The sequence below is a fragment of the Syngnathus typhle genome, linkage group LG4 (assembly GCF_033458585.1).
Source record: "Syngnathus typhle isolate RoL2023-S1 ecotype Sweden linkage group LG4, RoL_Styp_1.0, whole genome shotgun sequence".
NCBI lineage: Eukaryota > Metazoa > Chordata > Actinopteri > Syngnathiformes > Syngnathidae > Syngnathus > Syngnathus typhle.
Window position 1 is genome coordinate 6,787,207 of NC_083741.1, and position 13,926 is coordinate 6,801,132.

Here is a 13,926-nt window from a genome sequence, read left to right on the forward strand (position 1 = left end):
CATGTGAAACCTAATTGATGTGGAGTGGTGGTGATTTCGTGGGGAAAGTTCAGCTGTGCAGCGGAGACACCAGCCCTCATGTTCGAGTCCCTTGCCTGGAACTGGAACAGGAGGGCTGGTGTCTCTGCTTCTCTCCCCTTTCCTCACAAACCTAACAGGGAGCTGTTTGGCTGCAGACTGGTTGTTGGAACTATTTTCTGCTGGTCTTGAGAACTTCGGCAAGCTTCGTCAGGACTGGCGTCGTCTATAGCGTGCCTGTGTCAGTGCTCTTTTGCAGCCTGACAGTAGGTGCTGTAGGCTTGCGTTAGGTGCGCTGCACAAGGGACAGCTCCCTTCCTGCCTTCTCCTGCTTGTAGTCCAAGGTTATGGACTGGATCGGCAGTTGCAGCGCGGTTGCCCCGAACAAGCCCGTGTCAGAGAAGCCTTTCGGTAAACCGAGGCATTTCCGAATGTAGGAGTTGGCTTAGTATGTCCAGCCTGTTCGTTGTTGAGGATGGAATGTTTCTTCTTTGTTACATTATCAACAAGGCGGTTTAGGACAGCACTAATTTGGGTGCTGTGTGGGGAAACTAGCTATGTGTCTTCCGATTTCAAAGTTTTAATCTTCTGATTGTCACTCATATTGTTTCGCATCTGTTGTGTACAGGCTTCATTACATAATGAACAAAGCTCCGTCGGCCAGCACTAACCTGGATGCTGGTGAAGAAACCAACTAGGTATCCTCCAATTTCACGTCTTAATAGAATGATCAATAAATGTAGAAACTGCAGAAGGTCGGTAGTGTGGCCGAGCGGTCTAAGGCGCTGGATTTAGGCTCCAGTCTCTCCTGAGGCGTGGGTTCAAATCCCACCACTGCCACTTATGCATCAATTCAGGTGTTTTCTTCTTGCCCAACTCCTGTCAGTGCAGCTGTGTAAAGTATCAGGACTCAGAAGTGGTAGCCTCTGCTATCCTCTACGCTGTGGTCTGTTGGGCTCCGAGCAGCACAGAGAGGGATAGGAAGAGGCTCAAGAAACTGGTTAAGAGGGCCAGCTCTGTGGTAGGCTGCCCTCTTGACACTGTTGAGGAGGTGGGCGAGAGGAGGGTGCTAGCCAGGCTAACATCCATCAGGAACAACCCCTCTCACCCACTGCATCTGACCTTGGAGAACTTGAGCAGCCCCTTCAGTCAGAGACTCAGACTCCCCCCGTGTAAGAAGGAACGCTACCGCAGCTCCTTCATCCCCACCGCAATTAGGCTGTGCAATGACAACCTCTAAACACATCCTTCTGTGCAATACTTTTCCCCGTAACGTGCAATTCTTAACCCCAATGTGCAATCTAAGCCCAATGTGCAATATCCTCTGCCACACAATGCATGGATCTATTTCACTTCGATAACCCGTGCACTATTTCTTTTTGTTATTAGCATTACTAAACTTCATACTCTTCATACACTTTACGACACTTTACCACTATTTTATCTTCTTTTTGTAAATATTCATAGCTTATATTTCTAGTTTTACTACAATTGCTGTTATTTTTCCATATTTTTCTTTTTATATTGTATTCTATTTTTTATGCCGGAGGACTACGGTCCAGAAGTCTCTTTTTGCACCTTTATCCCCTAACTTGTACCTTCCTGTAAATCGAGCTGTTGTTACATGCAGTTTCTCACACGTGAGATTAATAAAGTTCCTCTTATCTTATTTTAACAGATTGTTAGAAAAATCTATATATATGTTATTGTCACGGGCGGAGTGTGGAATGGAGCAGGGCGACCAAGTGCAGCTTGGACCAGGGTTTATTGCAGGAACTCAAAACACAGACTCGGCAACCTGACGTGACTTAACTAACAAACTAACAACAGGACTGACCAAACAGCGACGTGAGACGAAACGGACAGGGTGGCATTCCATGACAGCAGCAACGGCATGCAATGCTCCGACAGGGACTAACACACAAACAGAACTTAAATACGCGACAGGTAACGAGAGGCAGGTGCGTGTGGTTACAATAATCATGGGCACACAGGAAGGGAGGGGCGAGCACACAGACACATAACCAAAACTGGAGACGAGGCATGACAGAACCCCCCCCACAAGGGACGGCTCCCGACGTCCCAAAAATCCAATCCCCCACGACGGCACGCGGGGGGGCGGGGGGGCAGAGAGCCGCACTCGGGCGACGACTAGGGGCAGAGAACCGCACTTGGGCGGCGACTAGGGGCAGAGAGCCGCACAGGGGGGGCGACTAGGGGCAGAGAGTCGCACTCGGGGGCGGCGACTAGGGGCAGAGAGCCGCACTCGGGGGGCGGCGACTAGGGGCAGAGAGCCGCACTGGGGCGGCGACTAGGGGCAGAGAACCGCACTGGGGCGGCGACTAGGGGCAGAGAACCGCACTCGGGCTGCGACTTGGGGGAACCGAATCGCACCGCACTCGGGCGGCGACTTGGGGGGAACCGAATCGCACCGCACTCGGGCGGCGACTTGGGGGGAACCGAATCGCACCGCACTCGGGCGGCGACTTGGGGGGCACCGAATCGCACCGCACTCGGGCGGCGACTTGGGCAAACAGAGCCGCAATTGGCGGACACCCGGGGAAACAGAACCGCAATCGGCGGACACCCGGGGAAACAAAGCCGCAATCGGCGGACACCCGGGGAAACAGAACCGCAATCGGCGGCATTCGGGGAGTCCATGCCGCAATCGGCATTCTGGGAGGCGGAGTTGTGCGCAGCAGCAGGAGTCGAGCATGTTGCCTTCCTAGATGTGGGGTCGGGTGATGATCGCAAGTTCGGGCGCTGCTGGCACAAGGACCAACGGCGGCCGTGGGTCCAGCGTCGCTGGAGCAAAGTCCGATGGCGCCGGGAGGAACCCTGATGGCGGCTGCTGATCCGGCGTCGCTGGAGCAAAGTCTGACGGCGGCCGCGAGTCTGGCGTCGCAGATGGGCGAAGTCCGATGGCGCTGGAACCTGCTCGAACGACGGGCGTGGATTGCGCGTCGCGGACGGGAGCTGATCCTGGAAGGTCCAAGCGCTGGTCGCTGTGATGGTCGGAGCATTCTGTCACGGGCGGAGTGTGGAATGGAGCAGGGAGACCAAGTGCAGCTTGGACCAGGGTTTATTGCAGGAACTCAAAACACAGACTCGGCAACCTGACGTGACTTAACTAACAAACTAACAACAGGACTGACCAAACAGCGACGTGAGACGAAACGGACAGGGTGGCATTCCATGACAGCAGCAACGGCATGCAATGCTCCGACAGGGACTAACACACAAACAGAACTTAAATACGCGACAGGTAACGAGAGGCAGGTGCGTGTGGTTACAATAATCATGGGCACACAGGAAGGGAGGGGCGAGCACACAGACACATAACCAAAACTGGAGACGAGGCATGACAGTTATCATGCGTTTTCTAATCAATGCCTTACCGCAATATTACTGCAATATATGCTTGCTGTTTGGCCTTGCTGTTTTTATGATGTACCACAGAAGGACAGTTCCTTTCTAACAAAGACCACTTTGTTAGACAACATGCCTCATTGCTGTCCTGCACCCCAGATGAACCTCCAAGTGACCATTAAAGTCAGGGTTTCCCAACTATCTTGATCGTAGGATTAGGTTGGAATGTATATAACCAGTAATAAATAACTTAGCTTGTTGCATCCTACACAATGTCGTAAAACTTCCCTTGCTATGTTTTAACTAGAGGTCAAAGGTTTTTTCTTCTGTATCCAGTCCACTCAAACTCTTCCCAGATGTTCTTATCAGTATGTAAACACCTAGTGATTTTTGCTTACGAGACAAAGCCCACATGCTTTCCTCCTCCCCTTTTAGTGGCTTATGTCTCACACTGTGGGTAGGGCAAATCCAAATAAAAAGAGCGGGAGTGCCTACAGATATTCAGTGTGTGTAGAGATTGTATTAAGCTATCTGTACTGCACTCCTCGCGAGAAAAGACTTAATATACTGTCTCACTTGTGGTTTGTTTGCTGTTGCTCTTCTTAATAGTTATTCAGTCAGCGAAATAAACCTGACACAGATGTAGAAACTGCAGAAGGTCTTTTAAATGATTTTTTAATTTGGAAAAAAAACTCCGCGATATAGTGAACCCGCGATAAACGAAATGCGAAGTAGCGAGGGATCACTGTAATAGGTAAGGACATTGTGTATTTGGACTGAGAATGGTGAAAGAAGTCACATACATGCCTCGCAATCTGTATGCATTGAGGATGGATCAACCTCCACGCAGCACAGCCAACGTGTGGAAAATATTATCCCCACGGCACTTCTTCTCAAAAGTATGACTTAAGAGAATGTCCAAAGCTTTGCAAACTTCACTAAGGTCCAAATAGCAGAGGATGGTTTCGATCCATCGACCTCTGGGTTATGGGCCCAGCACGCTTCCGCTGCGCCACTCTGCTGCATAACACTGGTTACTCATGATGTCCTCCAATTGGCAAACAAGCATTCGGTTCCAGGCTTCATTAGTTTATGATCAAAGCTCAGTCGGGCAGCACTAACCTGGATGCTATCATATGCTATGGTTTAAAAAACAACTAGTCCCTGATCTAACAATTAAGTCAAGTCAAGTTTATTTATATAGCCCTAAATCACAAGCAGTCTCAAAGGGCTTCACACATACAAAACAAATTGACAATTATTCTCAAAGCATCCCCTGATCTTAAGCTCCCATTTTAAAGTTGAGTCTAATATAATATATAATGGGTTAAAATATAAAAATTGTATAAATATATTATGTTTTTAAGATTGAGTTCACTGTAAAATGTTTCTGAAGAGATTTTTGAAGGATCAAGCCATTGTGAGTCTCAAATACGGATTGAGGGGGGCCCCGGTGATCCGCGTCCAGGCGAGGGAAAACCAAATCCAATTTTGTTTCTTATCATTAGGAGTTTTTGTGAGCCGTGCTTTATCTGGCCCCTCACCTAGGACCCATTTGCCATGGGTGACCCTACTAGACACTTCTGTGCTCGACACGGATTGTCCATACTGAACACCATGAGGTGAGAAGTCTATCTGTACGGGCAACGACCGACACTTAAGTTCAACAAAGATTGAAAAAAAGTGTTGATCTTGATCCTTGACTATGGCTTCTGCATTTTAAATTGAAGTTGAGGATTCTAGGTAGGTAGTGTGGCCGAGCGGTTTAAAGCACTGAATTAAGCCTTCAGTCTCTCATGAGGAGACATATTCCATGTGAAACCTAATTGATGTGGAGTGGTGGTGATTTCATGGGGAAAGTTCAGCTGTGCAGCGGAGACACCAGCCCTCATGTTCCAGTCCCTTGCCTGGAACTGGAACAGGAGGGCTGGTGTCTCTGCTTCTCTCCCCTTTCCTCACAAACCTAACAGGGAGTTGTTTGGCTGCAGACTGGTTGTTGGAACTCTTTTCTGCTGGTCTTGAAAACTTCGGCAAGCTTCGTCAGGACTGGCGTCGTCTATAGTGTGCCTGTGTCAGTGCTCTTTTGCAGCCTGACAGTAGGTGCTGTAGGCTTGCGTTAGGTGCGCTGCACAAGGGACAGCTCCCTTCCTGCCTTCTCCTGCTTGTAGTCCAAGGTTATGGACTGGATCGGCAGTTGCAGCGCGGTTGCCCCGAACAAGCCCGTGTCAGAGAAGCCTTTCGGTAAACCGAGGCATTTCCGAATGTAGGAGTTGGCTTAGTATGTCCAGCCTGTTCGTTGTTGAGGATGGAATGTTTCTTCTTTGTTACATTATCAACAAGGCGGTTTAGGACAGCACTAATTTGGGTGCTGTGTGGGGAAACTAGCTATGTGTCTTCCGATTTCAAAGTTTTAATCTTCTGATTGTCACTCATATTGTTTCGCATCTGTTGTGTACAGGCTTCATTACATAATGAACAAAGCTCCGTCGGCCAGCACTAACCTGGATGCTGGTGAAGAAACCAACTAGGTATCCTCCAATTTCACGTCTTAATAGAATGATCAATAAATGTAGAAACTGCAGAAGGTCGGTAGTGTGGCCGAGCGGTCTAAGGCGCTGGATTTAGGCTCCAGTCTCTCCTGAGGCGTGGGTTCAAATCCCACCACTGCCACTTATGCATCAATTCAGGTGTTTTCTTCTTGCCCAACTCCTGTCAGTGCAGCTGTGTAAAGTATCAGGACTCAGAAGTGGTAGCCTCTGCTATCCTCTACGCTGTGGTCTGTTGGGCTCCGAGCAGCACAGAGGGATAGGAAGAGGCTCAAGAAACTGGTTAAGAGGTCCATCTCTGTGGTAGGCTGCCCTCTTGACACTGTTGAGGAGGTGGGCGAGAGGAGGGTGCTAGCCAGGCTAACATCCATCAGGAACAACCCCTCTCACCCACTGCATCTGACCTTGGAGAACTTGAGCAGCCCCTTCAGTCAGAGACTCAGACTCCCCCCGTGTAAGAAGGAACGCTACCGCAGCTCCTTCATCCCCACCGCAATTAGGCTGTACAATGACAACCTCTAAACACATCCTTCTGTGCAATACTTTTCCCCGTAACGTGCAATTCTTAACCCCAATGTGCAATTTAAGCCCAATGTGCAATATCCTCTGCCACACAATGCATGGATCTATTTCACTTCGATAACCCGTGCACTATTTCTCTTTGTTATTAGCATTACTAAACTTCATACTCTTCATACACTTTACGACACTTTACCACTATTTTATCTTCTTTTTGTAAATATTCATAGCTTATATTTTTAGTTTTACTACAATTGCTGTTATTTTTCCATATTTTTCTTTTTATATTGTATTCTATTTTTTATGCCGGAGGACTACGGTCCAGAAGTCTCTTTTTGCACCTTTATCCCCTAACTTGTACCTTCCTGTAAATCGAGCTGTTGTTACATGCAGTTTCTCACACGTGAGATTAATAAAGTTCCTCTTATCTTATTTTAACAGATTGTTAGAAAAATGTATATATATGTTATCATGCGTTTTCTAATCAATGCCTTACCGCAATATTACTGCAATATATGCTTGCTGTTTGGCCTTGCTGTTTTTATGATGTACCACAGAAGGACAGTTCCTTTCTAACAAAGACCACTTTGTTAGACAACATGCCTCATTGCTGTCCTGCACCCCAGATGAACCTCCAAGTGACCATTAAAGTCAGGGTTTCCCAACTATCTTGATCGTAGGATTAGGTTGGAATGTATATAACCAGTAATAAGTAACTTAGCTTGTTGCATCCTACACAATGTCGTAAAACTTCCCTTGCTATGTTTTAACTAGAGGTCAAAGGTTTTTTCTTCTGTATCCAGTCCACTCAAACTCTTCCCAGATGTTCTTATCAGTATGTAAACACCTAGTGATTTTTGCTTACGAGACAAAGCCCACATGCTTTCCTCCTCCCCTTTTAGTGGCTTATGTCTCACACTGTAGGTAGGGCAAATCCAAATAAAAAGAGCGGGAGTGCCTACAGATATTCAGTGTGTGTAGAGATTGTATTAAGCTATCTGTACTGCACTCCTCGCGAGAAAAGACTTAATATACTGTCTCACTTGTGGTTTGTTTGCTGTTGCTCTTCTTAATAGTTATTCAGTCAGCGAAATAAACCTGACACAGATGTAGAAACTGCAGAAGGTCTTTTAAATGATTTTTTAATTTGGAAAAAAAACTCCGCGATATAGTGAACCCGCGATAAACGAAATGCGAAGTAGCGAGGGATCACTGTAATAGGTAAGGACATTGTGTATTTGGACTGAGAATGGTGAAAGAAGTCACATACATGCCTCGCAATCTGTATGCATTGAGGATGGATCAACCTCCACGCAGCACAGCCAACGTGTGGAAAATATTATCCCCACGGCACTTCTTCTCAAAAGTATGACTTAAGAGAATGTCCAAAGCTTTGCAAACTTCACTAAGGTCCAAATAGCAGAGGATGGTTTCGATCCATCGACCTCTGGGTTATGGGCCCAGCACACTTCCGTTGCGCCACTCTGCTGCATAACACTGGTTACTCATGATGTCCTCAAATTGGCAAACAAGCATTCGGTTCCAGGCTTCATTAGTTTATGATCAAAGCTCAGTCGGGCAGCACTAACGTGGATGCGATCATATGCTATGGTTTAAAAAACAACTAGTCCCTGATCTAACAATTAAGCAGTCTCAAAGGGCTTCACACATACAAAACAAATTGACAATTATTCTCAAAAGCATCCCCTGATCTTAAGCTCCCATTTTAAAGATGAGTCTAATATATTATATAATGGATTAAAATATAAAAATATTAAACATGTATAAATATATTATGTTTTTAAGCTTGAGTTCACTGTAAAATGTTTCTGAAGAGATTTTTGAAGGATCAAGCCATTGTGAGTCTCAAATACGGATTGAGGGGGGCCCCGGTGATCCGCGTCCAGGCGAGGGAAAACCAAATCCAATTTTGTTTCTTATCATTAGGGGTTTTTGTGAGCCGTGCTTTATCTGGCCTCTCACCTAGGACCCTTTTGCCATGGGTGACCCTACTAGACACTTCTGTGCTCGACACGGATTGTCCATACTGAACACCATGAGGTGAGAAGTCTATCTGTACAGGCAACGACCGACACTTAAGTTCAACAAAGATTGAAAAAAAGTGTTGTTCCTGATCCTTGGTGTTTGTATGACTATGGCTTCTGCATTTTAAATTGAAGTTGAGGATTCTAGGTAGGTAGTGTGGCAGAGCAGTAAAGCACTGAATTAAGCCTTCAGTCTCTCATGAGGAGACATATTCCATGTGAAACGTAATTGACGTGGAGTGGTGGCGATTTCATGGGGAAAGTTCAGCTGTGCAGCGGAGACACCAGCCCTCATGTTCCAGTCCCTTGCCTGAAACTGGAACAAGAGGGCTGGTGTCTCCGCTTCTCTCCCCTTTCCTCACAAACCTAACAGGGAGCTGTTTGGCTGCAGACTGGTTGTTGGAACTCTTTTCTGCTGGTCTCGAGAACTTCGGCCAGCTTCGTCAGGACTGGCGCCGTCTATAGCGTGCCTGTGTCAGTGCTCTTTTGCAGCCTGACAGTAGGTGCTGTAGGCTTGCGTTTGGTGCGCTGCAAGAGGGACAGCTCCCTTCCTGCCTTCTCCTGCTTGTAGTCCAAGGTTATGGACTGGATCGGCAGTTGCAGCGCGGTTGCCCCGAACAAGCCCGTGTCAGAGAAGCCTTTCGGTAAACCGAGGCATTTCCGAATGTAGGAGTTGGCTTAGTATGTCCAGCCTGTTCGTTGTTGAGGATGGAATGTTTCTTCTTTGTTACATTATCAACAAGGCGGTTTAGCACAGCACTAATTTGGGTGCTGTGTGGGGAAACTAGCTATGTGTCTTCCGATTTCAAAGTTTTAATCTTCTGATTGTCACTCATATTGTTTCGCATCTGTTGTGTACAGGCTTCATTACATAATGAACAAAGCTCCGTCGGCCAGCACTAACCTGGATGCTGGTGAAGAAACCAACTAGGTATCCTCCAATTTCACGTCTTAATAGAATGATCAATAAATGTAGAAACTGCAGAAGGTCGGTAGTGTGGCCGAGCGGTCTAAGGCGCTGGATTTAGGCTCCAGTCTCTCCTGAGGCGTGGGTTCAAATCCCACCACTGCCACTTATGCATCAATTCAGGTGTTTTCTTCTTGCCCAACTCCTGTCAGTGCAGCTGTGTAAAGTATCAGGACTCAGAAGTGGTAGCCTCTGCTATCCTCTACGCTGTGGTCTGTTGGGCTCCGAGCAGCACAGAGAGGGATAGGAAGAGGCTCAAGAAACTGGTTAAGAGGGCCAGCTCTGTGGTAGGCTGCCCTCTTGACACTGTTGAGGAGGTGGGCGAGAGGAGGGTGCTAGCCAGGCTAACATCCATCAGGAACAACCCCTCTCACCCACTGCATCTGACCTTGGAGAACTTGAGCAGCCCCTTCAGTCAGAGACTCAGACTCCCCCCGTGTAAGAAGGAACGCTACCGCAGCTCCTTCATCCCCACCGCAATTAGGCTGTACAATGACAACCTCTAAACACATCCTTCTGTGCAATACTTTTCCCCGTAACGTGCAATTCTTAACCCCAATGTGCAATTTAAGCCCAATGTGCAATATCCTCTGCCACACAATGCATGGATCTATTTCACTTCGATAACCCGTGCACTATTTCTTTTTGTTATTAGCATTACTAAACTTCATACTCTTCATACACTTTACGACACTTTACCACTATTTTATCTTCTTTTTGTAAATATTCATAGCTTATATTTTTAGTTTTACTACAATTGCTGTTATTTTTCCATATTTTTCTTTTTATATTGTATTCTATTTTTTATGCCGGAGGACTACGGTCCAGAAGTCTCTTTTTGCACCTTTATCCCCTAACTTGTACCTTCCTGTAAATCGAGCTGTTGTTACATGCAGTTTCTCACACGTGAGATTAATAAAGTTCCTCTTATCTTATTTTAACAGATTGTTAGAAAAATGTATATATATGTTATCATGCGTTTTCTAATCAATGCCGTACCGCAATATTACTGCAATATATGCTTGCTGTTTGGCCTTGCTGTTTTTATGATGTACCACAGAAGGACAGTTCCTTTCTAACAAAGACCACTTTGTTAGACAACATGCCTCATTGCTGTCCTGCACCCCAGATGAACCTCCAAGTGACCATTAAAGTCAGGGTTTCCCAACTATCTTGATCGTAGGATTAGGTTGGAATGTATATAACCAGTAATAAATAACTTAGCTTGTTGCATCCTACACAATGTCGTAAAACTTCCCTTGCTATGTTTTAACTAGAGGTCAAAGGTTTTTTCTTCTGTATCCAGTCCACTCAAACTCTTCCCAGATGTTCTTATCAGTATGTAAACACCTAGTGATTTTTGCTTACGAGACAAAGCCCACATGCTTTCCTCCTCCCCTTTTAGTGGCTTATGTCTCACACTGTGGGTAGGGCAAATCCAAATAAAAAGAGCGGGAGTGCCTACAGATATTCAGTGTGTGTAGAGATTGTATTAAGCTATCTGTACTGCACTCCTCGCGAGAAAAGACTTAATATACTGTCTCACTTGTGGTTTGTTTGCTGTTGCTCTTCTTAATAGTTATTCAGTCAGCGAAATAAACCTGACACAGATGTAGAAACTGCAGAAGGTCTTTTAAATGATTTTTTAATTTGGAAAAAAAACTCCGCGATATAGTGAACCCGCGATAAACGAAATGCGAAGTAGCGAGGGATCACTGTAATAGGTAAGGACATTGTGTATTTGGACTGAGAATGGTGAAAGAAGTCACATACATGCCTCGCAATCTGTATGCATTGAGGATGGATCAACCTCCACGCAGCACAGCCAACGTGTGGAAAATATTATCCCCACAGCACTTCTTCTCAAAAGTATGACTTAAGAGAATGTCCAAAGCTTTGCAAACTTCACTAAGGTCCGAATAGCAGAGGATGGTTTCGATCCATCGACCTCTGGGTTATGGGCCCAGCACGCTTCCGCTGCGCCACTCTGCTGCATAACACAGGTTACTCATGATGTCCTCCAATTGGCAAACAAGCATTCGGTTCCAGGCTTCATTAGTTTATGATCAAAGCTCAGTCGGGCAGCACTAACCTGGATGCTATCATATGCTATGGTTTAAAAAACAACTAGTCCCTGATCTAACAATTAAGTCAAGTCAAGTTTATTTATATAGCCCTAAATCACAAGCAGTCTCAAAGGGCTTCACACATACAAAACAAATTGACAATTATTCTCAAAGCATCCCCTGATCTTAAGCTCCCATTTTAAAGTTGAGTCTAATATAATATATAATGGGTTAAAATATAAAAATTGTATAAATATATTATGTTTTTAAGATTGAGTTCACTGTAAAATGTTTCTGAAGAGATTTTTGAAGGATCAAGCCATTGTGAGTCTCAAATACGGATTGAGGGGGGCCCCGGTGATCCGCGTCCAGGCGAGGGAAAACCAAATCCAATTTTGTTTCTTATCATTAGGAGTTTTTGTGAGCCGTGCTTTATCTGGCCCCTCACCTAGGACCCATTTGCCATGGGTGACCCTACTAGACACTTCTGTGCTCGACACGGATTGTCCATACTGAACACCATGAGGTGAGAAGTCTATCTGTACGGGCAACGACCGACACTTAAGTTCAACAAAGATTGAAAAAAAGTGTTGTTCTTGATCCTTGACTATGGCTTCTGCATTTTAAATTGAAGTTGAGGATTCTAGGTAGGTAGTGTGGCCGAGCGGTTTAAAGCACTGAATTAAGCCTTCAGTCTCTCATGAGGAGACATATTCCATGTGAAACCTAATTGATGTGGAGTGGTGGTGATTTCATGGGGAAAGTTCAGCTGTGCAGCGGAGACACCAGCCCTCATGTTCCAGTCCCTTGCCTGGAACTGGAACAGGAGGGCTGGTGTCTCTGCTTCTCTCCCCTTTCCTCACAAACCTAACAGGGAGCTGTTTGGCTGCAGACTGGTTGTTGGAACTCTTTTCTGCTGGTCTTGAGAACTTCGGCAAGCTTCGTCAGGACTGGCGTCGTCTATAGCGTGCCTGTGTCAGTGCTCTTTTGCAGCCTGACAGTAGGTGCTGTAGGCTTGCGTTAGGTGCGCTGCACAAGGGACAGCTCCCTTCCTGCCTTCTCCTGCTTGTAGTCCAAGGTTATGGACTGGATCGGCAGTTGCAGCGCGGTTGCCCCGAACAAGCCCGTGTCAGAGAAGCCTTTCGGTAAACCGAGGCATTTCCGAATGTAGGAGTTGGCTTAGTATGTCCAGCCTGTTCGTTGTTGAGGATGGAATGTTTCTTCTTTGTTACATTATCAACAAGGCGGTTTAGGACAGCACTAATTTGGGTGCTGTGTGGGGAAACTAGCTATGTGTCTTCCGATTTCAAAGTTTTAATCTTCTGATTGTCACTCATATTGTTTCGCATCTGTTGTGTACAGGCTTCATTACATAATGAACAAAGCTCCGTCGGCCAGCACTAACCTGGATGCTGGTGAAGAAACCAACTAGGTATCCTCCAATTTCACGTCTTAATAGAATGATCAATAAATGTAGAAACTGCAGAAGGTCGGTAGTGTGGCCGAGCGGTCTAAGGCGCTGGATTTAGGCTCCAGTCTCTCCTGAGGCGTGGGTTCAAATCCCACCACTGCCACTTATGCATCAATTCAGGTGTTTTCTTCTTGCCCAACTCCTGTCAGTGCAGCTGTGTAAAGTATCAGGACTCAGAAGTGGTAGCCTCTGCTATCCTCTACGCTGTGGTCTGTTGGGCTCCGAGCAGCACAGAGAGGGATAGGAAGAGGCTCAAGAAACTGGTTAAGAGGGCCAGCTCTGTGGTAGGCTGCCCTCTTGACACTGTTGAGGAGGTGGGCGAGAGGAGGGTGCTAGCCAGGCTAACATCCATCAGGAACAACCCCTCTCACCCACTGCATCTGACCTTGGAGAACTTGAGCAGCCCCTTCAGTCAGAGACTCAGACTCCCCCCGTGTAAGAAGGAACGCTACCGCAGCTCCTTCATCCCCACCGCAATTAGGCTGTACAATGACAACCTCTAAACACATCCTTCTGTGCAATACTTTTCCCCGTAACGTGCAATTCTTAACCCCAATGTGCAATTTAAGCCCAATGTGCAATATCCTCTGCCACACAATGCATGGATCTATTTCACTTCGATAACCCGTGCACTATTTCTTTTTGTTATTAGCATTACTAAACTTCATACTCTTCATACACTTTACGACACTTTACCACTATTTTATCTTCTTTTTGTAAATATTCATAGCTTATATTTTTAGTTTTACTACAATTGCTGTTATTTTTCCATATTTTTCTTTTTATATTGTATTCTATTTTTTATGCCGGAGGACTACGGTCCAGAAGTCTCTTTTTGCACCTTTATCCCCTAACTTGTACCTTCCTGTAAATCGAGCTGTTGTTACATGCAGTTTCTCACACGTGAGATTAATAAAATTCCTCT

At 46.0% G+C, this 13,926-nt stretch overlaps 6 non-coding genes across 6 annotated transcripts; 4 read left to right on the forward strand and 2 right to left on the reverse strand.

Annotated features, from left to right (window-relative positions):
- Positions 1-776: 776 nt before the first annotated feature.
- On the forward strand, positions 777-858 carry trnal-uag (transfer RNA leucine (anticodon UAG)). The gene has a single exon. It is a non-coding gene; the product is annotated as a tRNA-Leu (tRNA).
- A 3,479-nt stretch (positions 859-4,337) lies between these two features.
- trnam-cau (transfer RNA methionine (anticodon CAU)) lies at positions 4,338-4,409 on the reverse strand. Its single transcript has one exon. It is a non-coding gene; the product is annotated as a tRNA-Met (tRNA).
- A 1,566-nt stretch (positions 4,410-5,975) lies between these two features.
- trnal-uag (transfer RNA leucine (anticodon UAG)) lies at positions 5,976-6,057 on the forward strand. The gene has a single exon. It is a non-coding gene; the product is annotated as a tRNA-Leu (tRNA).
- Positions 6,058-9,488: 3,431 nt separating this feature from the next.
- trnal-uag (transfer RNA leucine (anticodon UAG)) lies at positions 9,489-9,570 on the forward strand. The gene has a single exon. It is a non-coding gene; the product is annotated as a tRNA-Leu (tRNA).
- Positions 9,571-11,384: 1,814 nt separating this feature from the next.
- Positions 11,385-11,456, reverse strand: trnam-cau (transfer RNA methionine (anticodon CAU)). Its single transcript has one exon. It is a non-coding gene; the product is annotated as a tRNA-Met (tRNA).
- A 1,566-nt stretch (positions 11,457-13,022) lies between these two features.
- On the forward strand, positions 13,023-13,104 carry trnal-uag (transfer RNA leucine (anticodon UAG)). Its single transcript has one exon. It is a non-coding gene; the product is annotated as a tRNA-Leu (tRNA).
- The last annotated feature ends 822 nt before the right edge of the window (positions 13,105-13,926 follow it).